At 50.9% G+C, this 27,328-nt stretch overlaps 1 protein-coding gene and 1 long non-coding RNA gene across 2 annotated transcripts in view; one reads left to right on the forward strand and one right to left on the reverse strand.

The window, feature by feature from the left end:
- The window catches only part of LOC140394204 (heparan sulfate glucosamine 3-O-sulfotransferase 2-like), a 303,904-nt gene extending 284,209 nt beyond the window's left edge, over positions 1-19,695 (reverse strand). Inside the window, exon 1 of the mRNA XM_072481190.1 lies at positions 19,559-19,695. The gene's annotated coding sequence lies outside the window, so the exon portion shown is untranslated. The remainder of the gene's footprint in view (positions 1-19,558) is intronic.
- Positions 19,696-19,774: 79 nt separating this feature from the next.
- Positions 19,775-26,010, forward strand: LOC140393582 (uncharacterized). The gene is made up of 3 exons (XR_011935676.1): positions 19,775-20,055; positions 20,155-20,270; positions 25,500-26,010. It is a non-coding gene; the product is annotated as an uncharacterized lncRNA (long non-coding RNA).
- The last annotated feature ends 1,318 nt before the right edge of the window (positions 26,011-27,328 follow it).

Below are 27,328 nucleotides of genomic sequence, written 5' to 3' on the forward strand. Positions count from 1 at the left end.
TCTCACTCACTGCACTCTCTCTCACTCACTGCACTCTCTCTCACTCACTGCACTCTCTCTCACTCACTGCACTCTCTCTCACTACACTCTCACTCACTACACTCTCACTCACTGCACTCTCACTCACTGCACTCTCACTCACTGCACTCTCACTCACTGCACTCTCACTCACTGCACTCTCACTCACTGCACTCTCACTCACTGCACTCTCACTCACTGCACTCTCTCTCATTCACTGCACTCACTCACTCACTTACTGCACTCTCTCTCTCTCATTCGCTGCACTCTCACTCACTGCACTCTCTCTCATTCACTGCACTCTCCCTCACTGCACTCTCTCTCACTCACTGCACTCTCTCTCCCTCATTCACTGCACTCTCTCTCACTGCACTCTCTCTCCCTCATTCACTGCACTCTCTCTCACTCCACTCTCTCTCTCACTCACTGCACTCTCTCTCCCTCATTCACTGCACTCTCTCTCACTCACTGCACTCTCTCACTCACTCACTAAGTGCAGTCTCTCTCACTGCACTCTCTATCTCCCGCTCACTGCCCCCTCTCTCTCTCTCACTCACTGCACTCTCTCTCACTCACTCATAACACTCTCTATCACTCACTGCACTCTCTATCTCCCGCTCACTGCACTCTCTCTCGCTCACTGCACTCTCTCTCTCTCTCTCACTCACTGCACCCTCTCTCTCTCACTCACTGCACTCTCTCTCTCTCTCACTCACTCACTGCACTCTCTCTCTCTCTCACTCACTCACTGCACTCTCTCTCTCTCTCACTCACTCACTGCACTCTCTCTCTCTCTCACTCACTCACTGCACTCTCTCACTCTCACTCACTCACTGCACTCTCTCTCTCTCACTCACTCACTCACTGCACTCTCTCTCACTCACTGCACTCTCTCACTCACTGCACTCTCTCACTCACTGCACTCTCTCACTCACTGCACTCTCTCACTCACTGCACTCTCACTCACTGCACTCTCTCACTCACTGCACTCTCTCACTCACTGCACTCTCTCACTCACTGCACTCTCTCACTCACTGCACTCTCTCACTCACTGCACTCTCTCACTCACTGCACTCTCTCACTCACTGCACTCTCTCACTCACTGCACTCTCTCACTCACTGCACTCTCTCACTCACTGCACTCTCTCACTCACTGCACTCTCTCACTCACTGCACTCTCTCACTCACTGCACTCTCTCACTCACTGCACTCTCTCACTCACTGCACTCTCTCACTCACTGCACTCTCTCACTCACTGCACTCTCTCACTCACTGCACTCTCACTCACTGCACTCTCACTCACTGCACTCTCACTCACTGCACTCTCACTCACTCACTGCACTCTCTCTCACTCACTGCACTCTCTCTCACTCACTGCACTCTCTCTCACTCACTGCACTCTCTCTCACTCACTGCACTCTCTCTCACTCACTGCACTCTCTCTCACTCACTGCACTCTCTCTCACTCACTGCACTCTCTCACTCACTGCACTCTCTCACTCACTGCACTCTCTCACTCACTGCACTCTCTCTCATTCACTGCATTCTCACTCACTGCACTCTCACTCTGTGCACTCTCACTCTCACTGCACTCTCTCTCACTCACTGCACTCTCTCTATCTCACTTACTGCACTCTCTCTCCCTCATTCACTGCACTCTCTCTCACTCTCTCACTCACTCACTCACTGCACTCTCTCTCTCTCGCTCACTGCACTCTCTCTCTCTCACTCACTGCACTCTCTCTCTGTCACTGCACTCTCTATCTCCCGCTAACTGCACTCTCTATCTCCCTCTCACTGCACTCTCTCTCGCTCACTGCACTCTCTCTCTCTCACTCACTGCACTCTCTCTCTCTCTCTCACTCACTCACTGCCCTCTCTCTCTCTCACTCACTCACTGCCGTCTCTCTCTCACTCACTGCACTCTCTCTCTCTCACTGCACTCTCTCTCTCTCACTCACTGCACTCTCTCTCTCTCACTAACTCACTGCACTCTCTCTCTCTCACTAACTCACTACACTCTCTCCCTCTCACTCACTGCACTCTCTCACTCACTGCACTCTCTCTCACTCACTGCACTCTCTCTCTCTCTCACTCACTGCACTCTCTCTCTCTCACTCACTCACTGCACTCTCTCTCTCTCTCACTCACTGCACTCTCTCTCTCTCTCTCTCACTCACTGCACTCTCTCTCTCTCACTCACTGCACTCTCTCTCTCTCACTCACTGCACTCTCTCTCGCTCACTGCACTCTCTCTCTCTCTCTCACTCACTGCACCCTCTCTCTCTCACTCACTGCACCCTCTCTCTCTCTCACTCACTCACTGCACTCTCTCGCTCTCACTCACTCACTGCACTCTCTCTCTCTCACTCACTCACTCACTGCACTCTCTCTCACTCACTGCACTCTCTCACTCACTGCACTCTCTCACTCACTGCACTCTCTCACTCACTGCACTCTCTCAGTCACTGCACTCTCACTCACTGCACTCTCACTCACTGCACTCTCACTCACTGCACTCTCACTCACTGCACTCTCACTCACTGCACTCTCTCTCACTCACTGCACTCTCTCTCACTCACTGCACTCTCTCTCACTCACTGCACTCTCTCTCACTCACTGCACTCTCTCTCACTCACTGCACTCTCTCTCACTCACTGCACTCTCTCTCACTCACTGCACTCTCTGACTCACTGCACTCTCTGACTCACTGCACTCTCTCACTCACTGCACTCTCTCACTCACTGCACTCTCTCACTCACTGCACTCTCTCACTCACTGCACTCTCACTCACTGCACTCTCTCTATCTCACTTACTGCACTCTCTCTCCCTCATTCACTGCACTCTCTCTCACTCTCTCATTCACTGCTCTCTCTATCTCTCACTAACTGCACTCTCTCTCTCTCACTCACTGCACTCTCTCTCTCTCACTCACTGCACTCTCTCTCTGTCACTGCACTCTCTATCTCCCGCTAACTGCACTCTCTATCTCCCTCTCACTGCACTCTCTCTCGCTCACTGCACTCTCTCTCTCTCACTCACTGCACTCTCTCTCTCTCTCTCTCTCACTCACTCACTGCCCTCTCTCTCTCTCACTCACTCACTGCCGTCTCTCTCTCACTCACTGCACTCTCTCTCACTCACTGCACTCTCTCTCACTGCACTCTCTCTCACTCACTGCACTCTCTCTCACTCACTGCACTCTCACTCACTACACTCTCACTCACTGCACTCTCACTCACTGCACTCTCTCTCATTCACTGCACTCTCCCTCACTGCACTCACTCACTCACTTACTGCACTCTCTCTCTCTCATTCGCTGCACTCTCACTCACTGCACTCTCTCTCATTCACTGCACTCTCCCTCACTGCACTCTCTCTCACTCACTGCACTCTCTCTCCCTCATTCACTGCACTCTCTCTCACTGCACTCTCTCTCCCTCATTCACTGCACTCTCTCTCACTCACTGCACTCTCTCACTCACTCATTAAGTGCACTCTCTCTCACTGCACTCTCTCTCTCACTCACTGTACTCTCACTCCCTCATTCACTGCACTCTCTCTCACTCACTGCACTCTCTCACTCACTCACTAAGTGCAGTCTCTCTCACTGCACTCTCTATCTCCCGCTCACTGCCCCCTCTCTCTCTCTCACTCACTGCACTCTCTCACTCACTCACTGCACTCTCTCTCACTCACTCACTACACTCTCTATCTCCCGCTCACTGCACTCTCTCTCGCTCACTGCACTCTCTCTCTCTCTCTCACTCACTGCACCCTCTCTCTCTCTCACTCACTCACTGCACTCTCTCTCTCTATCTCACTCACTCACTGCACTCTCTCGCTCTCACTCACTCACTGCACTCTCTCTCTCTCACTCTCTCACTCACTGCACTCTCTCTCACTCACTGCACTCTCTCACTCACTGCACTCTCTCACTCACTGCACTCTCTCACTCACTGCACTCTCTCACTCACTGCACTCTCTCACTCACTGCACTCTCTCACTCACTGCACTCTCTCACTCACTGCACTCTCTCACTCACTGCACTCTCTCACTCACTGCACTCTCTCACTCACTGCACTCTCTCACTCACTGCACTCTCTCACTCACTGCACTCTCACTCACTGCACTCTCACTCACTGCACTCTCACTCACTGCACTCTCACTCACTGCACTCTCACTCACTGCACTCTCACTCACTGCACTCTCACTCACTGCACTCTCACTCACTGCACTCTCACTCACTGCACTCTCTCTCACTCACTGCACTCTCTCTCACTCACTGCACTCTCTCTCACTCACTGCACTCTCTCTCATTCACTGCACTCTCCCTCACTGCACTCTCACTGCACTCTCTCTCACTCACTGTACTCTCTCTCCCTCATTCACTGCACTCTCTCTCACTGCACACTCTCTCACTCACTGCACTCTCTCTGCCTCATTCACTGCACTCTCTCTCACTCACTGCACTCTCTCTCACTGCACTCTCTCACTCACTGCACTCTCTCACTCACTGCACTCTCTCACTCACTCACTAAGTGCACTCTCTCTCACTGCACTCTCTCTCTCACTTACTGCATTCTCTCACTCTCACACTCTCTCTCACACTGCATTCTCTCACTCACTGCACTCTCTCGCACTCACTGCACTCTCTCGCACTCACTGCACTCTCTCTCACTCACTGCACTCTCTCTCACTCACTGCACTCTCTCTCACTCACTGCACTCTCTCTCACTCACTCACTGCTCTCTCACTCACTGCATTCTCTCTCACTCTCACTCACTCTCTCACTGCACTCTCTCTCTCTCATTGCACTCTCTCACTCACTCACTGCACTCTCTCTCTCACTGCATTCTCTCTCACTCACTGCACTCTCACTCACTGCACTCTCACTCACTGCACTCTCACTCACTGCACTCTCACTCACTGCACTCTCACTCACTGCACTCTCACTCACTGCACTCTCACTCACTGCACTCTCACTCACTGCACTCTCACTCACTGCACTCTCACTCACTGCACTCTCACTCACTGCACTCTCTCTCACTCACTGCACTCTCTCGCACTCACTGCACTCTCTCGCACTCACTGCACTCTCTCTCTCTCACTGCACTCTCTCTCACTCACTGCACTCTCTCTCACTCACTGCACTCTCTCTCACTCACTGCACTCTCTCTCACTCACTGCACTCTCTCTCACTCACTGCACTCTCTCTCACTCACTGCACTCTCTCTCACTCACTCACTGCTCTCTCACTCACTGCATTCTCTCTCACTCTCACTCACTCTCTCACTGCACTCTCTCTCATTGCACTCTCTCACTCACTCACTGCTCTCTCTCTCACTCACTGCATTCTCTCTCACTGCACTCTCTCTCTCTCACTGCACTCTCTCTCACTCACTGCACTCTCACTCACTGCACTCTCACTCACTGCACTCTCTCGCACTCACTGCACTCTCACTCACTGCACTCTCTCTCACTCACTCACTGCTCTCTCACTCACTGCATTCTCTCTCACTCTCACTGCACTCTCTCTCATTGCACTCTCTCACTCACTCACTGCATTCTCTCTCACTGCACTCTCTCTCACTCACTGCACTCTCACTCACTGCACTCTCTCTCACTGCACTCTCACTCACTCACTGCACTCTCACTCACTGCACTCTCTCTCACTCACTGCACTCTCTCTCACTCACTGCACTCTCTCTCACTCACTGCACTCTCTCTCACTCACTGCACTCTCTCTCACTCACTGCACTCTCTCTCACTCACTGCACTCTCTCACTCACTGCACTCTCTCACTCACTGCACTCTCTCACTCACTGCACTCTCTCACTCACTGCACTCTCACTCACTGCACTCTCACTCACTGCACTCTCACTCACTGCACTCTCTCTCATTCACTGCATTCTCACTCACTGCACTCTCACTCTGTGCACTCTCACTCTCACTGCACTCTCTCTCACTCACTGCACTCTCTCTATCTCACTTACTGCACTCTCTCTCCCTCATTCACTGCACTCTCTCTCACTCTCTCACTCACTGCTCTCTCTCTCTCTCACTCACTGCACTCTCTCTCTCTCGCTCACTGCACTCTCTCTCTCTCACTCACTGCACTCTCTCTCTGTCACTGCACTCTCTATCTCCTGCGAACTGCACTCTCTATCTCCCTCTCACTGCACTCTCTCTCGCTCACTGCACTCTCACTCACTGCACTCTCACTCACTGCACTCTCACTCACTGCACTCTCTCTCACTCACTGCACTCTCTCTCACTCACTGCACTCTCTCTCATTCACTGCACTCTCCCTCACTGCACTCTCACTGCACTCTCTCTCACTCACTGTACTCTCTCTCCCTCATTCACTGCACTCTCTCTCACTGCACACTCTCTCACTCACTGCACTCTCTCTGCCTCATTCACTGCACTCTCTCTCACTCACTGCACTCTCTCTCACTGCACTCTCTCACTCACTGCACTCTCTCACTCACTGCACTCTCTCACTCACTCACTAAGTGCACTCTCTCTCACTGCACTCTCTCTCTCACTTACTGCATTCTCTCACTCTCACACTCTCTCTCACACTGCATTCTCTCACTCACTGCATTCTCTCTCACTCACTGCACTCTCTCGCACTCACTGCACTCTCTCGCACTCACTGCACTCTCTCTCACTCACTGCACTCTCTCTCACTCACTGCACTCTCTCTCACTCACTGCACTCTCTCTCACTCACTGCACTCTCTCTCACTCACTCACTGCTCTCTCACTCACTGCATTCTCTCTCACTCTCACTCACTCTCTCACTGCACTCTCTCTCTCTCATTGCACTCTCTCACTCACTCACTGCACTCTCTCTCTCACTGCATTCTCTCTCACTCACTGCACTCTCACTCACTGCACTCTCACTCACTGCACTCTCGCTCACTGCACTCTCACTCACTGCACTCTCACTCACTGCACTCTCACTCACTGCACTCTCACTCACTGCACTCTCACTCACTGCACTCTCACTCACTGCACTCTCACTCACTGCACTCTCTCGCACTCACTGCACTCTCTCGCACTCACTGCACTCTCTCTCTCTCACTGCACTCTCTCTCACTCACTGCACTCTCTCTCACTCACTGCACTCTCTCTCACTCACTGCACTCTCTCTCACTCACTGCACTCTCTCTCACTCACTGCACTCTCTCTCACTCACTGCACTCTCTCTCACTCACTCACTGCTCTCTCACTCACTCACTGCTCTCTCACTCACTGCATTCTCTCTCACTCTCACTCACTCTCTCACTGCACTCTCTCTCATTGCACTCTCTCACTCACTCACTGCTCTCTCTCTCACTCACTGCATTCTCTCTCACTGCACTCTCTCTCACTCACTGCACTCTCACTCACTGCACTCTCACTCACTGCACTCTCTCGCACTCACTGCACTCTCACTCACTGCACTCTCTCTCACTCACTCACTGCTCTCTCACTCACTGCATTCTCTCTCACTCTCACTGCACTCTCTCTCATTGCACTCTCTCACTCACTCACTGCACTCTCTCTCACTCACTGCATTCTCTCTCACTGCACTCTCTCTCACTCACTGCACTCTCACTCACTGCACTCTCTCTCACTGCACTCTCACTCACTCACTGCACTCTCACTCACTGCACTCTCTCTCACTCACTGCACTCTCTCTCACTCACTGCACTCTCTCTCACACACTGCACTCTCTCTCACTCACTGCACTCTCTCTCACTCACTGCACTCTCTCTCACTCACTGCACTCTCGCTCACTGCACTCTCTCTCACTCATTGCACTCTCTCTCAATCACTGCACTCTCTCTCAATCACTGCACTCTCTCAATCACTGCACTCTCACTCTCTGTACTCTCTCTCATTCGCTGCACTCTCCCTCACTGCACTCTCACTCTGTGCACTCTCACTCTGTGCACTCTCACTCTCACTGCACTCTCTCTCTCTCTCATTCACTGCACTTCTCTATCTCACTTACTGCACTCTCTCTCCCTCATTCACTGCACTCTCTCTCACTCTCTCACTCGCTGCACTCTCTCTCTCACTCACTGCACTCTCCCTCTCTCACTCACTGCACTCTCTCTCTCTCACTCACTGCACTCTCTCTCTCTCACAGTACTCTCTATCTCCCGCTCACTGCACTCTCTATCTCCCGCTCACTGCATTCTCCCTCGCTCACTGCACACTCTCTCTCTCACTCACTGCACTCTCTCTCTCACTCACTGCACTCTCTCTCTCACTCACTCACTGCACTCTCTCTCTCTCACTCACTCACTCACTGCACTCTCTCTCACTCTCTGCACTCTCTCTCACTCACTGCACTCTCTCTCACCCACTGCACTCTCTCTCACTCACTGCACTCTCTCTCACTCACTGCACTCTCTCTCACTCACTGCACTCTCTCTCACTCACTGCACTCTCTCTCACTCACTGCACTCTCTCTCACTCACTGCACTCTCTCTCACTCACTGCACTCTCTCACTCACTGCACTCTCTCACTCACTGCACTCTCTCACTCACTGCACTCTCTCTCACTGCACTCTCTCACTCACTGCACTCTCTCACTCACTGCACTCTCACTCACTCACTGCACTCTCACTCACTGCACTCTCTCACTCACTGCACTCTCTCACTCACTGCACTCTCTCACTCACTGCACTCTCTCACTCACTGCACTCTCTCACTCACTGCACTCTCTCACTCACTGCACTCTCTCACTCACTGCACTCTCTCACTCACTGCACTCTCACTCACTGCACTCTCACTCACTGCACTCTCACTCACTCACTGCACTCTCTCTCACTCACTGCACTCTCACTCACTGCACTCTCACTCTGTGCACTCTCACTCTCACTGCACTCTCTCTCACTCACTGCACTCTCTCTATCTCACTTACTGCACTCTCTCTCCCTCATTCACTGCACTCTCTCTCACTCTCTCACTCACTGCACTCTCTCTCTCTCACTCACTGCACTCTCTCTCTCACTCACTGCACTCTCTCTCTCTCACTCACTGCACTCTCTCTCTGTCACTGCACTCTCTATCTCCCGCTAACTGCATTCTCTATCTCCCTCTCACTGCACTCTCTCTCGCTCACTGCACTCTCTCTCTCTCACTCACTGCACTCTCTCTCTCTCTCACTCACTCACTGCCCTCTCTCTCTCTCACTCACTCACTGCCGTCTTTCTCTCACTCACTGCACTCTCTCTCACTCACTGCACTCTCTCTCACTGCGCTCTCTCTCACTCACTGCACTCTCTCTCACTCACTGCACTCTCTCTCACTCACTGCACTCTCACTCACTGCACTCTCTCTCATTCACTGCACTCTCCCTCACTGCACTCACTCACTCACTCACTGCATTCTCTCTCACTGCACTCTCTCTCACTCACTGCACTCTCACTCACTGCACTCTCTCTCACTCACTGCACTCTCTCTCACTCACTGCACTCTCACTCACTGCACTCTCTCTCACTCACTGCACTCTCTCTCACTCACTGCACTCTCTCTCACTCACTGCACTCTCGCTCACTCACTGCACTCTCGCTCACTCACTGCACTCTCGCTCACTGCACTCTCTCTCACTCACTGCACTCTCTCTCACTCACTGCACTCTCTCTCAATCACTGCACTCTCTCTCAATCACTGCACTCTCTCAATCACTGCACTCTCTCTCACTGTACTCTCTCTCATTCGCTGCACTCTCCCTCACTGCACTCACTCTGTGCACTCTCACTCTCACTGCACTCTCTCTCTCTCTCATTCACTGCACTTCTCTATCTCACTTACTGCACTCTCTCTCCCTCATTCACTGCACTCTCTCTCACTCTCTCACTCACTGCACTCTCTCTCTCACTCACTGCACTCTCACTCTCTCACTCACTGCACTCTCACTCTCTCACTCACTGCACTCTCTCTCTCACTCACTGCACTCTCTCTCTCTCTCTCACTCACTGCACCCTCTCTCTCTCACTCACTGCACTCTCTCTCTCTCTCACTCACTCACTGCACTCTCCCGCTCTCACTCACTCACTGCACTCTCTCTCTCTCACTCACTCACTCACTGCACTCTCTCACTCACTGCACTCTCTCACTCACTGCACTCTCTCACTCACTGCACTCTCTCACTCACTGCACTCTCTCACTCACTGCACTCTCTCACTCACTGCACTCTCTCACTCACTGCACTCTCTCACTCACTGCACTCTCTCACTCACTGCACTCTCTCACTCACTGCACTCTCACTCACTGCACTCTCACTCACTGCACTCTCTCTCACTCACTGCACTCTCTCTCACTCACTGCACTCTCTCTCACTCACTGCACTCTCTCACTCACTGCACTCTCTCACTCACTGCACTCTCTCTCATTCACTGCACTCTCACTCTGTGCACTCTCACTCTGTGCACTCTCACTGCACTCTCACTCTCACTGCACTCTCTCTCTCTCACTCACTGCACTCTCTCTCTCTCTCACTCACTCACTGCCCTCTCTCTCTCTCTCACTCACTGCACTCTCTCTCTCTCTCTCTCACTCACTGCACTCTCTCTCTCTCACTCACTGCACTCTCTCTCTCTCACTCACTGCACTCTCTCTCGCTCACTGCACTCTCTCTCTCTCTCTCACTCACTGCACCCTCTCTCTCTCACTCACTGCACCCTCTCTCTCTCTCACTCACTCACTGCACTCTCTCGCTCTCACTCACTCACTGCACTCTCTCTCTCTCACTCACTCACTCACTGCACTCTCTCTCACTCACTGCACTCTCTCACTCACTGCACTCTCTCACTCACTGCACTCTCTCACTCACTGCACTCTCTCAGTCACTGCACTCTCAGTCACTGCACTCTCACTCACTGCACTCTCACTCACTGCACTCTCACTCACTGCACTCTCACTCACTGCACTCTCTCTCACTCACTGCACTCTCTCTCACTCACTGCACTCTCTCTCACTCACTGCACTCTCTCTCACTCACTGCACTCTCTCTCACTCACTGCACTCTCTCTCACTCACTGCACTCTCTCTCACTCACTGCACTCTCTGACTCACTGCACTCTCTGACTCACTGCACTCTCTCACTCACTGCACTCTCTCACTCACTGCACTCTCTCACTCACTGCACTCTCTCACTCACTGCACTCTCACTCACTGCACTCTCACTCACTGCACTCTCTCTCATTCACTGCATTCTCACTCACTGCACTCTCTCTATCTCACTTACTGCACTCTCTCTCCCTCATTCACTGCACTCTCTCTCACTCTCTCATTCACTGCTCTCTCTATCTCTCACTAACTGCACTCTCTCTCTCTCACTCACTGCACTCTCTCTCTCTCACTCACTGCACTCTCTCTCTGTCACTGCACTCTCTATCTCCCGCTAACTGCACTCTCTATCTCCCTCTCACTGCACTCTCTCTCGCTCACTGCACTCTCTCTCTCTCACTCACTGCACTCTCTCTCTCTCTCTCTCTCACTCACTCACTGCCCTCTCTCTCTCTCACTCACTCACTGCCGTCTCTCTCTCACTCACTGCACTCTCTCTCACTCACTGCACTCTCTCTCACTGCACTCTCTCTCACTCACTGCACTCTCTCTCACTCACTGCACTCTCACTCACTACACTCTCACTCACTGCACTCTCACTCACTGCACTCTCACTCACTGCACTCTCCCTCACTGCACTCACTCACTCACTTACTGCACTCTCTCTCTCTCATTCGCTGCACTCTCACTCACTGCACTCTCTCTCATTCACTGCACTCTCCCTCACTGCACTCTCTCTCACTCACTGCACTCTCTCTCCCTCATTCACTGCACTCTCTCTCACTGCACTCTCTCTCCCTCATTCACTGCACTCTCTCTCACTCACTGCACTCTCTCACTCACTCATTAAGTGCACTCTCTCTCACTGCACTCTCTCTCTCACTCACTGTACTCTCACTCCCTCATTCACTGCACTCTCTCTCACTCACTGCACTCTCTCACTCACTCACTAAGTGCAGTCTCTCTCACTGCACTCTCTATCTCCCGCTCACTGCCCCCTCTCTCTCTCTCACTCACTGCACTCTCTCACTCACTCACTGCACTCTCTCTCACTCACTCACTACACTCTCTATCTCCCGCTCACTGCACTCTCTCTCGCTCACTGCACTCTCTCTCTCTCTCTCACTCACTGCACCCTCTCTCTCTCTCACTCACTCACTGCACTCTCTCTCTCTATCTCACTCACTCACTGCACTCTCTCGCTCTCACTCACTCACTGCACTCTCTCTCTCTCACTCTCTCACTCACTGCACTCTCTCTCACTCACTGCACTCTCTCACTCACTGCACTCTCTCACTCACTGCACTCTCTCACTCACTGCACTCTCTCACTCACTGCACTCTCTCACTCACTGCACTCTCTCACTCACTGCACTCTCTCACTCACTGCACTCTCTCACTCACTGCACTCTCTCACTCACTGCACTCTCTCACTCACTGCACTCTCTCACTCACTGCACTCTCACTCACTGCACTCTCACTCACTGCACTCTCACTCACTGCACTCTCACTCACTGCACTCTCACTCACTGCACTCTCACTCACTGCACTCTCACTCACTGCACTCTCACTCACTGCACTCTCACTCACTGCACTCTCTCTCACTCACTGCACTCTCTCTCACTCACTGCACTCTCTCTCACTCACTGCACTCTCTCTCATTCACTGCACTCTCCCTCACTGCACTCTCACTGCACTCTCTCTCACTCACTGTACTCTCTCTCCCTCATTCACTGCACTCTCTCTCACTGCACACTCTCTCACTCACTGCACTCTCTCTGCCTCATTCACTGCACTCTCTCTCACTCACTGCACTCTCTCTCACTGCACTCTCTCACTCACTGCACTCTCTCACTCACTGCACTCTCTCACTCACTCACTAAGTGCACTCTCTCTCACTGCACTCTCTCTCTCACTTACTGCATTCTCTCACTCTCACACTCTCTCTCACACTGCATTCTCTCACTCACTGCACTCTCTCGCACTCACTGCACTCTCTCGCACTCACTGCACTCTCTCTCACTCACTGCACTCTCTCTCACTCACTGCACTCTCTCTCACTCACTGCACTCTCTCTCACTCACTCACTGCTCTCTCACTCACTGCATTCTCTCTCACTCTCACTCACTCTCTCACTGCACTCTCTCTCTCTCATTGCACTCTCTCACTCACTCACTGCACTCTCTCTCTCACTGCATTCTCTCTCACTCACTGCACTCTCACTCACTGCACTCTCACTCACTGCACTCTCACTCACTGCACTCTCACTCACTGCACTCTCACTCACTGCACTCTCACTCACTGCACTCTCACTCACTGCACTCTCACTCACTGCACTCTCACTCACTGCACTCTCTCGCACTCACTGCACTCTCTCGCACTCACTGCACTCTCTCTCTCTCACTGCACTCTCTCTCACTCACTGCACTCTCTCTCACTCACTGCACTCTCTCTCACTCACTGCACTCTCTCTCACTCACTGCACTCTCTCTCACTCACTGCACTCTCTCTCACTCACTGCACTCTCTCTCACTCACTCACTGCTCTCTCACTCACTGCATTCTCTCTCACTCTCACTCACTCTCTCACTGCACTCTCTCTCATTGCACTCTCTCACTCACTCACTGCTCTCTCTCTCACTCACTGCATTCTCTCTCACTGCACTCTCTCTCACTCACTGCACTCTCACTCACTGCACTCTCACTCACTGCACTCTCTCGCACTCACTGCACTCTCACTCACTGCACTCTCTCTCACTCACTCACTGCTCTCTCACTCACTGCATTCTCTCTCACTCTCACTGCACTCTCTCTCATTGCACTCTCTCACTCACTCACTGCATTCTCTCTCACTGCACTCTCTCTCACTCACTGCACTCTCACTCACTGCACTCTCTCTCACTGCACTCTCACTCACTCACTGCACTCTCACTCACTGCACTCTCTCTCACTCACTGCACTCTCTCTCACTCACTGCACTCTCTCTCACTCACTGCACTCTCTCTCACTCACTGCACTCTCTCTCACTCACTGCACTCTCTCTCACTCACTGCACTCTCTCACTCACTGCACTCTCTCACTCACTGCACTCTCTCACTCACTGCACTCTCTCACTCACTGCACTCTCACTCACTGCACTCTCACTCACTGCACTCTCTCTCATTCACTGCATTCTCACTCACTGCACTCTCACTCTGTGCACTCTCACTCTCACTGCACTCTCTCTCACTCACTGCACTCTCTCTATCTCACTTACTGCACTCTCTCTCCCTCATTCACTGCACTCTCTCTCACTCTCTCACTCACTGCTCTCTCTCTCTCTCACTCACTGCACTCTCTCTCTCTCGCTCACTGCACTCTCTCTCTCTCACTCACTGCACTCTCTCTCTGTCACTGCACTCTCTATCTCCTGCGAACTGCACTCTCTATCTCCCTCTCACTGCACTCTCTCTCGCTCACTGCACTCTCACTCACTGCACTCTCACTCACTGCACTCTCACTCACTGCACTCTCTCTCACTCACTGCACTCTCTCTCACTCACTGCACTCTCTCTCATTCACTGCACTCTCCCTCACTGCACTCTCACTGCACTCTCTCTCACTCACTGTACTCTCTCTCCCTCATTCACTGCACTCTCTCTCACTGCACACTCTCTCACTCACTGCACTCTCTCTGCCTCATTCACTGCACTCTCTCTCACTCACTGCACTCTCTCTCACTGCACTCTCTCACTCACTGCACTCTCTCACTCACTGCACTCTCTCACTCACTCACTAAGTGCACTCTCTCTCACTGCACTCTCTCTCTCACTTACTGCATTCTCTCACTCTCACACTCTCTCTCACACTGCATTCTCTCACTCACTGCATTCTCTCTCACTCACTGCACTCTCTCGCACTCACTGCACTCTCTCGCACTCACTGCACTCTCTCTCACTCACTGCACTCTCTCTCACTCACTGCACTCTCTCTCACTCACTGCACTCTCTCTCACTCACTGCACTCTCTCTCACTCACTCACTGCTCTCTCACTCACTGCATTCTCTCTCACTCTCACTCACTCTCTCACTGCACTCTCTCTCTCTCATTGCACTCTCTCACTCACTCACTGCACTCTCTCTCTCACTGCATTCTCTCTCACTCACTGCACTCTCACTCACTGCACTCTCACTCACTGCACTCTCGCTCACTGCACTCTCACTCACTGCACTCTCACTCACTGCACTCTCACTCACTGCACTCTCACTCACTGCACTCTCACTCACTGCACTCTCACTCACTGCACTCTCACTCACTGCACTCTCTCGCACTCACTGCACTCTCTCGCACTCACTGCACTCTCTCTCTCTCACTGCACTCTCTCTCACTCACTGCACTCTCTCTCACTCACTGCACTCTCTCTCACTCACTGCACTCTCTCTCACTCACTGCACTCTCTCTCACTCACTGCACTCTCTCTCACTCACTGCACTCTCTCTCACTCACTCACTGCTCTCTCACTCACTCACTGCTCTCTCACTCACTGCATTCTCTCTCACTCTCACTCACTCTCTCACTGCACTCTCTCTCATTGCACTCTCTCACTCACTCACTGCTCTCTCTCTCACTCACTGCATTCTCTCTCACTGCACTCTCTCTCACTCACTGCACTCTCACTCACTGCACTCTCACTCACTGCACTCTCTCGCACTCACTGCACTCTCACTCACTGCACTCTCTCTCACTCACTCACTGCTCTCTCACTCACTGCATTCTCTCTCACTCTCACTGCACTCTCTCTCATTGCACTCTCTCACTCACTCACTGCACTCTCTCTCACTCACTGCATTCTCTCTCACTGCACTCTCTCTCACTCACTGCACTCTCACTCACTGCACTCTCTCTCACTGCACTCTCACTCACTCACTGCACTCTCACTCACTGCACTCTCTCTCACTCACTGCACTCTCTCTCACTCACTGCACTCTCTCTCACACACTGCACTCTCTCTCACTCACTGCACTCTCTCTCACTCACTGCACTCTCTCTCACTCACTGCACTCTCTCTCACTCACTGCACTCTCGCTCACTGCACTCTCTCTCACTCATTGCACTCTCTCTCAATCACTGCACTCTCTCTCAATCACTGCACTCTCTCAATCACTGCACTCTCACTCTCTGTACTCTCTCTCATTCGCTGCACTCTCCCTCACTGCACTCTCACTCTGTGCACTCTCACTCTGTGCACTCTCACTCTCACTGCACTCTCTCTCTCTCTCATTCACTGCACTTCTCTATCTCACTTACTGCACTCTCTCTCCCTCATTCACTGCACTCTCTCTCACTCTCTCACTCGCTGCACTCTCTCTCTCACTCACTGCACTCTCCCTCTCTCACTCACTGCACTCTCTCTCTCTCACTCACTGCACTCTCTCTCTCTCACAGTACTCTCTATCTCCCGCTCACTGCACTCTCTATCTCCCGCTCACTGCATTCTCCCTCGCTCACTGCACACTCTCTCTCTCACTCACTGCACTCTCTCTCTCACTCACTGCACTCTCTCTCTCACTCACTCACTGCACTCTCTCTCTCTCACTCACTCACTCACTGCACTCTCTCTCACTCTCTGCACTCTCTCTCACTCACTGCACTCTCTCTCACCCACTGCACTCTCTCTCACTCACTGCACTCTCTCTCACTCACTGCACTCTCTCTCACTCACTGCACTCTCTCTCACTCACTGCACTCTCTCTCACTCACTGCACTCTCTCTCACTCACTGCACTCTCTCACTCACTGCACTCTCTCACTCACTGCACTCTCTCACTCACTGCACTCTCTCACTCACTGCACTCTCTCTCACTGCACTCTCTCACTCACTGCACTCTCACTCACTCACTGCACTCTCACTCACTGCACTCTCTCACTCACTGCACTCTCTCACTCACTGCACTCTCTCACTCACTGCACTCTCTCACTCACTGCACTCTCTCACTCACTGCACTCTCTCACTCACTGCACTCTCTCACTCACTGCACTCTCTCACTCACTGCACTCTCACTCACTGCACTCTCACTCACTGCACTCTCACTCACTCACTGCACTCTCTCTCACTCACTGCACTCTCACTCACTGCACTCTCACTCTGTGCACTCTCACTCTCACTGCACTCTCTCTCACTCACTGCACTCTCTCTATCTCACTTACTGCACTCTCTCTCCCTCATTCACTGCACTCTCTCTCACTCTCTCACTCACTGCACTCTCTCTCTCTCACTCACTGCACTCTCTCTCTCACTCACTGCACTCTCTCTCTCTCACTCACTGCACTCTCTCTCTGTCACTGCACTCTCTATCTCCCGCTAACTGCATTCTCTATCTCCCTCTCACTGCACTCTCTCTCGCTCACTGCACTCTCTCTCTCTCACTCACTGCACTCTCTCTCTCTCTCACTCACTCACTGCCCTCTCTCTCTCTCACTCACTCACTGCCGTCTTTCTCTCACTCACTGCACTCTCTCTCACTCACTGCACTCTCTCTCACTGCGCTCTCTCTCACTCACTGCACTCTCTCTCACTCACTGCACTCTCTCTCACTCACTGCACTCTCACTCACTGCACTCTCTCTCATTCACTGCACTCTCCCTCACTGCACTCACTCACTCACTCACTGCATTCTCTCTCACTGCACTCTCTCTCACTCACTGCACTCTCACTCACTGCACTCTCTCTCACTCACTGCACTCTCTCTCACTCACTGCACTCTCACTCACTGCACTCTCTCTCACTCACTGCACTCTCTCTCACTCACTGCACTCTCTCTCACTCACTGCACTCTCGCTCACTCACTGCACTCTCGCTCACTCACTGCACTCTCGCTCACTGCACTCTCTCTCACTCACTGCACTCTCTCTCACTCACTGCACTCTCTCTCAATCACTGCACTCTCTCTCAATCACTGCACTCTCTCAATCACTGCACTCTCTCTCACTGTACTCTCTCTCATTCGCTGCACTCTCCCTCACTGCACTCACTCTGTGCACTCTCACTCTCACTGCACTCTCTCTCTCTCTCATTCACTGCACTTCTCTATCTCACTTACTGCACTCTCTCTCCCTCATTCACTGCACTCTCTCTCACTCTCTCACTCACTGCACTCTCTCTCTCACTCACTGCACTCTCACTCTCTCACTCACTGCACTCTCACTCTCTCACTCACTGCACTCTCTCTCTCACTCACTGCACTCTCTCTCTCTCTCTCACTCACTGCACCCTCTCTCTCTCACTCACTGCACTCTCTCTCTCTCTCACTCACTCACTGCACTCTCCCGCTCTCACTCACTCACTGCACTCTCTCTCTCTCACTCACTCACTCACTGCACTCTCTCACTCACTGTACTCTCTCACTCACTGCACTCTCTCACTCACTGCACTCTCTCACTCACTGCACTCTCTCACTCACTGCACTCTCTCACTCACTGCACTCTCTCACTCACTGCACTCTCTCACTCACTGCACTCTCTCACTCACTGCACTCTCACTCACTGCACTCTCACTCACTGCACTCTCTCTCACTCACTGCACTCTCTCTCACTCACTGCACTCTCTCTCACTCACTGCACTCTCTCACTCACTGCACTCTCTCACTCACTGCACTCTCTCTCATTCACTGCACTCTCACTCTGTGCACTCTCACTCTGTGCACTCTCACTGCACTCTCACTCTCACTGCACTCTCTCTCTCTCACTCACTGCACTCTCTCTATCTCACTTACTGCACTCTCTCTCCCTCATTCACTGCACTCTCTCTCTCTCACTCACTGCACTCTCTCTCTCTCACTCACTGCACTCTCTCTCTGTCACTGCACTCTCTATCTCCCGCTAACTGCACTCTCTATCTCCCTCTCACTGCACTCTCTCTCGCTCACTGCACTCTCTCTCTCTCACTCACTCACTGCCCTCTCTCTCTCTCTCACTCACTCACTGCCGTCTCTCTCTCACTCACTGCACTCTCTCTCACTCACTGCACTCTCTCTCACTCACTGCACTCTCACTCACTGCACTCTCACTCACTGCACTCTCACTGACTGCACTCTCTCTCATTCACTGCACTCTCCCTCACTGCACTCACTCACTTACTGCACTCTCTCTCTCATTCGCTGCACTCTCACTCACTGCACTCTCTCTCATTCACTGCACTCTCTCTCACTCACTGCACTCTCTCTCCCTCATTCACTGCACTCTCTCTCACTCACTGCACTCTCTCACTCACTCACTAAGTGCACTGTCTCTCACTGCACTCTCTCTCTCACTCACTGCATTCTCTCACTCTCACTCTCTCTCTCACTGCATTCTCTCACTCACTGCACTCTCACTGCACTCTCTCTCACTGCACTCACTGCATTCTCTCTCACTCTCACTCACTCTCTCACTGCACTCTCTCTTTCACTCATTGCACTCTCTCTCTCACTCATTGCACTCACTCACTCACATCTCCAGCTACCAAGGGAGTGTGCAGCCGAGCTGAACTCTCCTCCCTGGCTCCGTCTCCCTGCTCCTGGATTTCACTCCAAACCTGTCCAGGAATGCCGATGCAGTGGAGGCTGAGATGTGAATATTTAAACGTGCCGTCCGCCGCTCCTGACGCTCGCCGCTCTCCAACCCCCCCCCCCCCAAATGCAGCGTGGCTGCCTCCGGGAACCCGCTGCTTCACTCCGGTACAACCCGCCGAGGCAGGGCTGTCAGCCCAGCCAGGACCGGGAGAGAGAGGCGGAGGGGAGAGCATTAGGGATGAGACACAGATAAACACTGATGGAGGGAGGCAGATTTCCGCTGCTGGAGATTTCAGGAGAGACAAATATCCGGGGAGTGAGAGAAAATGCCGAAGAGAATGAGTCGCCAGGGAGATGTATGTGTGGGAGAAGGAAAGATTTGGGCTTGAAGAGGGACCTTTGGTAGCAGATTTCATCTTTCACAGGTTCAAAATGGGTGGGTACACAGGATTGCCTCTCTCTTAATCTATGAGTTAACCATTTCTAGTGACTCTTAAGATAAGTCACGATTGTTTGCTCTCTACTATTCAAACAGGGATTGCGGCCATCGCTGGCTGGGCCAGCATTTACCCATCCCTAATTGCCCTTGAGAGGATATTTAAGAGTCAACCACATTGCTGTGCATCTGGAGGCACCTGTAGGCCAGACCAGGTAAGAATGGCAGATTTCCTTCCCGAAAGGGCATTAGTGCACACGATGGGTTTAAACCACAAACATGGTCATCATTGGACTTTTAATTCCAGGTATTTATTGAATTCACATTTAACAATCGGCTGTGGTGGGATTCGAATCCAGGCCTCCAGAGCATTACTCTGGATCTCTGAATTACTAGTCCAGTGACAACACTATTCCTGCTTCAAGTGCCAGGAAGGATCCCTGGGGCAACTCTTACTGCCTGCTGTTGGCGTGTTGGAAGGATTGGAAGGTCGACATCCAACCTGTTGGGCCACGTTATGAACGGACCTTCCTTGGCCACCAAGACCTGGGGTGGGACTCGAACCGGACCTTCTGACTCAAAGTAGGGATGGTATCCACTGCACCACATGGTGTCCAATCCAAGTCAATAGGCAGGAGTAAGATCACCACCTGGACTGCAGTGGTTCTAGAAGGTGATTCACCAACACCGTCTCAAGGCAATTGGGGTTAGAGAATAAATGCTGGCACCCATGCCCCGTAAACCACCACATAAAAATAAAGGTTACGTCAAATTCAATGTTTGCTCTTTTTTGTAACTGCCTCTTCTGTGGAAAGACATGAATATCTTTTGTAAGTCCATGTAAGTGACATCCAAAGATACTCCCCTATTTACCACATTGGTTACCACCCCAAAAAATTGACGAGGTTTGTTAGGAATGACTTATGCATTACAATTCTCCCCTGGCTTTTACTCATCAGCCCTTGTTTGTCCAAATGCTCACTCAGTCATCGAACATGGAACATTACAGCGAAGTATAGGCCCTTCGGCCCTCGATGTTGCGCCGACCTGTGAAACCACTCTAAAGCCCATCTACACTATTCCCTTATTGTCCATATGTCTATCCAATGACCATTTGAATGTCCTTAGTGTTGGCGAGTCCACTACTGTCATTAATAACAGATTTCAGTAACTTACCCACAACGGATGTTTGACAAATAGGTCTATGAGTTCTTGGATTATATCCCCTATACATCTTAAATAATGGAATAACATTCACAATTTTCTAGCTCCAAGGAGACAATTCCTGAATTGAGACAGTTTTGGGAGATCATGACTAACATAGCAATAATTTAATCACCAACTTCTATTAAGTCCTGGGATGGAAGTGATTGAACTCTGGAGATTTTAATCTTGTTAATTTCTCCATCGCCATTTTTCAATTTGTAATAAATCCAGTTAGTTCTGCTGGATTTATTCGTTGTTTTCCTAGTTAATGGAGAGTGCGTGAGGGAGTGCGATGAGATTGAGGGAAAGGGAGAATTCGGGGAAGGGGGACGGACATTTTGGAGAGAGTGAAGGTGATTACGGAGAATGGGAAATGTGTGGAGAGATGGGATAGCAGACAATGGAAAGTGATTGAGGAGGGAGATTTGTGATTGAGGTTGGCAGTTTCAGTTTTCATGTTTATTTTTATTTTGTTTTTAATGAATTTCAGTCCCGTCACAGTCAAACCAAATCTGAGACATTTCAAATTTAAATTCTCCCTTTTGTTCAAGAATCGCATCCTCCTATCATTTCTAACACCTATTCCCCTTTATCTGCAAAAATGAAAGGATATTTTGTCCAATCTGATATAGGTGAAATTAAGAAATAATTTGTCAGGTCACTTCAGAGGATAGTTAGGAATTGACCACATTGGGGTGAGACTGGAGTCACACAACCCAGAGAGGGTAAAAATAGCAGTTTGCCTCCCACAAAGGACCAGAATGAGTAGCTTGGATATTCTGACAATCCGACAGCTTTCATGGCAGTTTTCTGGGTACCATAGTGTGTTTTAAACTCTTGGCTGTTGAGATGGTGATTCAGTGCAATAATCAGGCCACAATCGTACCCTCGCCGGCTTTGGATAACTGCTGCTCTGCTGGACTCTGGAGCCATTTCCACATCTGTTTCAGCTGTTTACAGAGTCTTCACTGCTTCTCTTCCCTCCTCTCCTCCTCGCTCTCTTGTCAACCTGATAAATGCAGCAGTATCAGATTTAGACACTGTTTTTGTCTGCACCGAGCAATATAAATCAAAGCATTTCCTCTGTATCCAAACCTTTGTGAAAAGTGGGCACATGCGATGCTGACCGTGTAAAGTCATTGTCAATACACCCACACACACACACACAAATCCAGGACGTATGAAGTAAATCAACATTTAATGGGATTTGTTTTAAACAAAACTCCAATGTATCAGGAACAACTTGGATTGTTGGTTAGTTTTAATTCTTAATGATGCACCCTCTGGTGACAGGATGGGATCACTGCAAAAAAAAATCTCAACATCAGAACAGGAGGAGGCCATTCAGCCCCTTACAGCTATTCTGCTAATCAATTACACCAAGGCTGATCGGTGTCTTAACATTATATACGTGCTTTTGCTCCATATCCCGTGGTGCTACCTAACAAAAATCTATTTTTAAAAATATTAATTCATGGAATGAATGAATGGTTTGCTCGGCCATTTCAGAGGGAATTGTAAATATCAGCCACATTGCTGAGGATCAGGCCCGGGTAAGGATGGCAGATTTCCTTCCCTGAAGGACATTAGTGAACGAGGTGGGTTTTTACAACAAACAGCAATCGTTTCAACGTCATCATCAGACTTTTAAATTCCTGATTCAAAATTTCACCATCTGCCATGGCGGGATTTGAACCCAGGTCCCCATAGCATTACCCTGGGTCTCTGGATTATTAATCCAGCGATAATACCACTGTGTCATTGCCACCCGCTCAGCATCGGAAATTCCAATTGACCCCGCAGTATTCAGATCCTCTTCTGGTGGGCGTGGAGGAAGGGGCTGGGGAGCTGGGAGGGAGTTCCAGATTTCCATTGGCCTTGGTGTAAAAATGTGCTTCCACTTTCACCCCGGAATGCCGGGCTCCAATTTTAAAAGTGTCCTCTAGGTGCCTCCACCAGAGAAAATAATTTCTCTGCATTTCACTACTGAATCCTGTTAACATTTCGATTAACTTTTTTAGATCTCCCATCAGCCTCCTGAACCCTGGGGGATGCAAAGTAAATACATGCAACTCACTTCATCATTTAACCCTTTCAGTCCCAGTATCATTCTAATTACATTAGAGAAATACTTTCCCCAGCCACAATCTCCAATTCTCTGACTTTGCATTCGCGCCTGTCCCTCCCCATCTATCAACATACAAGCTGAAGAGCAGGCCACTCAGCATCTCGGGCCTGTTCCACTATTTGATAAGATCAGGGCAGATCTGTTGTGGCTTTAACTCTTACTCTCCCGCATCCCCGATAACATTTGAGTCTCTTGTCAATCAAGAATCCGTCAAAGTGTGCCTTAAATATATTCAGTGACCCGGCCTCTATTGCTCTTTGGGAAAAGGGTTCCACAGACCATCCAACCTCTGAGAGAAAGAAAATCTCCTTAGCTGCGTCTTAAATGGGAGACCCCTGCGTTCCCTAGTTCTAGTCTCTCCCATAAAGGGGAGCATCCTCTCAGCATCCACCATTTCAAGCCCCCTCCATTGCACGACTGGAAGCAACAGTAATTACAGGTCAAGTATAGAGCAGTGTTTTTCAAACTTATTTTCCGGGGACCCATTTTTACCAACCGGCCAACCTTCGTGACCCACGCCAGCCGACCGTTGCGACCCACGCCGGCCGACCTTCGTGACCCACGCCGGCCGACCTTCGTGACCCACGCCGGCCGACCTTTGCGACCCACGCCGGCCGACCTTCGTGATCCATGTTGGCCGACCTTCGTGACCCATGCCGGCCGACCTTCGTGACCCATACCGGCCGACCTTCGTGACCCATGCCGGCCGACCTTCGCGACCCACGCCGACTGACCTTCGTGACCCACGCCGGCCGACCTTCGCGACCCACGCCGGCTGACCTTCGCGACCCACGCCGGCCGACCTTCGTGACCCATGCCGGCCGACCTTCGTGACCCACGCCGGCCGACCTTCGTGACCCACCATTTTCTCTTACCTTGTTTGTTGCTGACAAAAATGGAGGAAATGGTTTTGGGTCCCTTTGTCCCCCCGAGCTTGAAAGAAAAAGGCTGCGACGATAAAAACAAAATGCGGCCGCACTGCGCATGCGCCCCCGATCATTGGTGCACATGCGCATAGTTTAGCTCATGTGCACCGATGATCGGGCACGCATGCGCAGTGCGGGCAAATTTTAAAAATCTGTTCCTGGCCATTTGAAGGCCGCTCACAGCCGGCATTATTAAAAGCCGGCTGTTGCACGTGGATTTACATGATCGGAAGCGCCGCGACGGACGGCTCCGCGACCCTCCCGACACCTGCCCGCAATCCACCCGCGGGTCACGCCTCCGAGTTTGACAATACCTGGCATAGATCAAACAACAGTACAGCTCAGTCAAGTGCAGCACAGGTCAGGTCTAGCAGTCAGCTACTTTATAAATCAAGAAAGCAGCATACTGCAGATGCTAGATATCTGGAATAAAAACCGAAAGTGCCGGAATCACTCAGCAGTTTAGGCAGCATCAATACCAATGAAAGGGCACAGACCTGAAATGTTAACACTGTTTCCCTCTCCACAGATGCTGCTTGTCCTGCTCAGTATTTCCAGCATTTTCTTATTACAGAAAGGGTGAGGTACGGCTTGAATCAATCGGGTGTTGGGGGTGAGGGGTTGTGTTTGGGAGTGGGGAGCAGGGGTGGTGGTGGTGGTGGAGCGGGTATAGTATCGGTCAGGAAAGCACTGGTCAGCTACAGCACAATTCAGGTACACCGCAGTTCAGGTACAGCACAGGTCAGGTACTGCACAAGTCAGACGCAACACAGGTCAGGTACAGCAGATCAGGTACATCACAGGCTATGTACAGCACAAGTCAGGCACATCACAGGTCATGTACAGCACAGGACATGCACAATACACGTCAGATGCAGCACAGGTCAGGCACAGTGCAGGACAGGTAACATTGAATGACAAAGCAAGTGAGATTGTGAGGACCAAGCAGGCTCACCTGTCACATTAAAGGTAAGCAATAATGGTGTGTCGCGAAGGTCGGCCAGCGTTGGTCCTAAAGTCCGGCTGTTAGTAAAGATGCAAGATGGCGCCAGAGCGTGGCGACTCTCTGTAAGCTCTCTCACACAGATCCTCTTCTTACATCTCCTATGACTGTACTAAGCTCTTAAAACTTAATTCTAACACTAACACTATCACTAGCCTTTATCTTTTATCTTCTCTTGCAGGTTTGAAGACCCTCAGAGGCCCCTGGAATGGACCTGATGACCCGACCCGACCCACTTCCCTGATGATACCAGACTCCGAAACGACCCTCTAATGGACTGATCTGATCTTTCCACACATCTTCTCCACTGAGTAATACTACACTCTTGTATGCTTCACCCGATGCCTTTATCTCTGTATTTAGAGACTGGTTTAGCACAGGGCTAAATTGCTGGATTTGAAAGCAGACCAGCAGCACGGTTCAATTCCCGTACCGGCCTCCCCGAACAGGCACCGGAATGTGGCGACTAGTGGCTTTTCACAGTAACCTCATTTGAAGCCGCCTTCTGACAATAAGAGATTTTCATTTCATTCGTGTATTTTATGTTTGTCCGATTATGTATTTTCTTTTCATGTACGGAATGATGTGTCTGAGCTGTACACAGAACAATACTTTTCACTGTGCCCCGGTACACGTGACAATAAACCAATCCAAAGCAATAAAGCTGGGCCCTGGAAAAAAGGTTTGAGAAACACTGATATACAGCTTGGGTCAGTCAGACACAGCATGGCTCAACCACAACACTTCATAGGTTGATGAATGAATATAAGCCAAGAGAAAGAAAGAACTCCTATTGTGGGAGGTTCAAAGTCTTATTAAACAGAAATATTTAGTGGAATTCTCCATTCCTGAGACTAAGGGCTGACACCAGGACAGGATTCGCGGAGTTCGAGAACAGCAAAATTGGTGTTGGACCAATTGAACGACTGTTAAGGGGCGAGTACCGGCGACACGAGGAACACAATCGATTCCAATGAGAAACGGTGCCGGATTCAACGGGTTCAGGATTGACACTCAGGAGGCTGACAAGCTGCAGCCACATATCCACACTTCACACCCCACACACATCATTGCAGCCAACACCTTCTGTACTGCACTCTCTCACTCTAACACCTTCTGTACTGCACCCTCTCACTCTAACACCTTCTGTACTGCACTCTCACTCTAACACCTTCTGTACTGCACTCTCTCACTCTAACACCTTCTGTACAGCACTCTCTCACTCTAACACCTTCTGTACTGCACTCTCACTCTAACACCTTCTGTACTGCACTCTCTCACTCCAACACCTTCTGTACTGCACCCTCTCACTCTAACACCTTCTGTACTGCACTCTCTCACTCTAACACCTTCTGTACTGCACCCTCTCACTCTAACACCTTCTGTACTGCACCTCTCACTCGAACACCTTCTGTACTGCACTCTCACTCTAACACCTTCTGTACTGCACTCTCTCACTCTAACATCTTCTGTACTGCACTCCCTCACTCTAACACCTTCTGTCCTGCACTCTCTCACTCTAACACCTTCTGTACTGCACTCTCACTCCAACACCTTCTGTATTGCACTCTCTCACTCTAACACCTTCTGTACTGCACTCTCTCACTCTAACACCTTCTGTACTGCACCTCTCACTCTAACACCTTCTGTACTGCACCCTCTCACTCTAACACCTTCTGTACTGCACTCTCTCACTCTAACACCTTCTGTACTGCACCTCTCACTCTAACACCTTCTGTACTGCACTCTCACTCTAACACCTTCTGTACTGCACTCTCTCACTCTAACATCTTCTGTACTGCACTCCCTCACTCTAACACCTTCTGTCCTGCACTCTCTCACTCTAACACCTGTACTGCACCCTCTCACTCTAACACCTTCTGTACTGCACTCTCACTCTAACACCTTCGGTATTGCACTCTCACTCCAACACCTTCTGTACTGCACTCCCTCACTCTAACACCTTCTGTCCTGCACTCTCTCACTCTAACACCTTCTGTACTGCACTCT

The sequence above is a fragment of the Scyliorhinus torazame genome, chromosome 17, assembly GCF_047496885.1.
Source record: "Scyliorhinus torazame isolate Kashiwa2021f chromosome 17, sScyTor2.1, whole genome shotgun sequence".
In the NCBI taxonomy this organism is placed as follows: Eukaryota; Metazoa; Chordata; class Chondrichthyes; order Carcharhiniformes; family Scyliorhinidae; genus Scyliorhinus; species Scyliorhinus torazame.